Genomic DNA, 2,851 nt, shown 5'->3' with positions numbered 1-2,851 from the left:
ACATATATTGAGGCTTTAGGTATGGTTCATCACTACCTTAAAGATTACATTTAGGGGCTGGAGAGATGGCTCAGTGGTTAAAAGCACTGACTGCTCTTCCATAGGTTCTGAGTTCAATTCCCAGCAACCACATGGTGGTCCATAACCATCTGCAATGGGATCTGATGCCCTCTTCTGGTGTTTCTGAAGACAGCTACCATGTACTCATACACATAAAATAAATAAATAATTGAAAAATACATTTGTGTGTGTGTGCATGTGTGTGCATATATATGTGTATGTGTGTGCACATGTATGTGTATGTGTGTGCATGTGTGTACACATGTGTGTGTATATGTGTTTGTGAATGTCCATGTGAAAGTGACTGTCAGAGGACTTGGTTCTCTCCTTTCCCCATGCAAGTTCTGGTATCCAGCTCAGGTCACATTGCCTTTATCCACTGAGAAATCTACCCATCCCTTTTAAATTTTAAGATAAGATTGATTTCTTTGGAGATAGAGTCTTCTGTAGCCCAGGCTGGCTTGATTATCCTAGATGTCCGAGGCTGACTTTGAACTCTCAACCCTCCTGCCTCTACCTTCTGAGCCCTGGCCGGAGAAGTGTGCACCACCATGCTGGGCTTAAGCTGCACTACGGTGGGAACCAAGGGCTTTGCACATGCTTGACGATCACTCTGTGCACTGAGACGTCGCCCCAGCCCTTCACTGGCAACATTTTTATTATCTTATATGTCTTTATTTAGTTTTTATTCATAATCATAAACTCAACTCTGCAATCTAGCTAGACTTGGAAGGGAACGAGAAAAATTTGGAACCCAAAGAACTTGAGTGAGAGCAAAGATGACAGGGTACTGTGCGCAGATGGGGTGGGGGCGCTCTCCTGAGCTACAGAAGGAATGGTCTGGTGGATAAGATGCTCGAAAGCCAAAGGAATTAGAGCCGACTACAGTTGGAAATGGTGGTCCTCTCGCTGGTCTTGCCATTCCTGGACCCCAACTGCTCTATGGTTTCCACAGTGCTCTCCCCTTCTCTCACCTTCCCAGAGACCACACCCCATTTAATGTGACTGGAATCACCCCAGAGGCTGCCTAGGTGGATGCTAGGTGAACTCTACAGGCTGAGCTGTATCTCCAGCCCCAAGATCACTTGCTCTTTAAATGTCAGGATTAAAAACAGTAGATTGTACACACTGTGGAGACTGGATGGAAATCTGCTGTCAGCTGTGCATGGTGGCACACACCTTGGATCCCAGCTCTTGGGAAGCAGAGGCAGGTGGTTCTCTGTGAGTTTCAGGACAATCTGGGCTACAAAGCAAGTTCCAGGATAGCCAGGGCTCTGTTACACAGAGAAATTCTGTCCTTAAAAAAAGAAAGAGAAAGAGGAGAGAGAGAGGGGGGGGGGGAGGGAGAGAGAGAGAAAGAGAGAGAGAGAGAGAGAGAGAGAGAGAGAGAGAGAGAGAGAGAGAGAGAGAGAGAGAGAGAGAGAGAAGGAAAATTACTGTCTTTTCCTCATCAGTCTCCTGCTGTTTGAGTTGAGGCAATGCCCAACCTTAACTGGACTGAGCCACTCACTAACACAGGCCACCCAACCAAGGTGAAGGGATGAGGCATCTGCCCCTAACCAGATAGGGCTCCAGGATGCCTAAGGCTTTGTGAGCTACACCCAGTTCACTATACAAGGAAAAGGTATAGGGTCAAGGTCAGACCTGGGCTGGGGAGGTGGGTCAGTGGGTAAAGTTCTTGCCACACAAGCATGAGGATCTGAGTTCAATCCCCAGAACCAATAGTAAAGTGACCGATAAAATGGTGATCCCTGTGCTGGGAAGATAGAGATGGGAGGGTCTCTGGGGTTCCCTGGCCAGCCAGCCTGGATGAACCAGTGAGCCCTGGACCATTTGGAAACCCTGTCTCAGAAAGCAAAACAGATCGCTCCTGAGGAATGACACTTGAGGACAGACTGACTTCCACAGGTGTATGTGCACACATATTCACACACACACACACACACACACACACACACACACACACACACATCAGTCCCTCAAGTCCCACAGTAATTGACACCCCTGGGCCCCTCATTTCATGACTTCTTCCTGGGAGGACCAGCTCACACATTAAAGCAAAGCACCTAATTTAAAGTTTTATGGTTAATAGCCACACGAGGCTTTGCTGTACAGTGACACGCTGTGGGGTGGGGTGTCCCCTTGAGTCTTGGCACTGCAGATAAGAAACTGAGAACCGTTTGTGTTTGGTCCAGCATTTGCCATGGACAAGATGCCAGGGCCTGTATGCTCCAGGATGAAGTTCTCATCTTCAAATCTCTCCCTGTAGATGGACCTGCCGCCAGTGCCATTATGGAGTGTGAAATCACCGCCCCACCGCCATACGTGAATCCTGAAATAATTCTGTGAAGGGAGAAACCCTCATATCCAAATCCTTTTTCTCTGGTGCACAGAGCATGGAACTTCTCTACTGTCTTTGGAATTTTGTCTGCAAACAGCTTGAAGGAGACGAAGCCCAAGGGCTCGTCATAAGCGGAGATGCTGAAGAACATGGTGGGGTTGACCACGCCTGCAGCAAGTGGTCACAGGGGCAGTAGCGTCTGCAAAGCCTATTTTATTTTATTGTATTTTATTTATTTTAACATTCTTATTAGAAACGTGGCTGGAACTTAAGAACAGACTGTCTCTCCACGTTGGCCACCGTTCTCGGTATTAATGGCAGTAGGATTCTTGATTCGGTTGGTGAGGGTGGGGACCTTCTCCTGCTTCAAGCCTTTGGAACGTTTCGTATCTGAGTCATAGCATGTCTGTCCTAGAGAGGTGCTCAGCAGCTCAAGGACAGGATGTTTCC

General features: G+C 47.7%; 1 pseudogene; it reads right to left on the bottom strand.

Annotated features, from left to right (window-relative positions):
- Positions 1-932: 932 nt before the first annotated feature.
- LOC110294929 (peptidyl-prolyl cis-trans isomerase A-like) lies at positions 933-2,561 on the bottom strand (annotated as a pseudogene).
- Positions 2,562-2,851: the final 290 nt, after the last annotated feature.

The sequence above is a fragment of the Mus caroli genome, unplaced genomic scaffold (assembly GCF_978045245.1).
Source record: "Mus caroli unplaced genomic scaffold, Mus_caroli_1 scaffold_4, whole genome shotgun sequence".
In the NCBI taxonomy this organism is placed as follows: Eukaryota; Metazoa; Chordata; class Mammalia; order Rodentia; family Muridae; genus Mus; species Mus caroli.
Note: the sequence above shows the minus strand (reverse complement) of the source record. Positions and strands in the feature narration are given on the sequence as shown.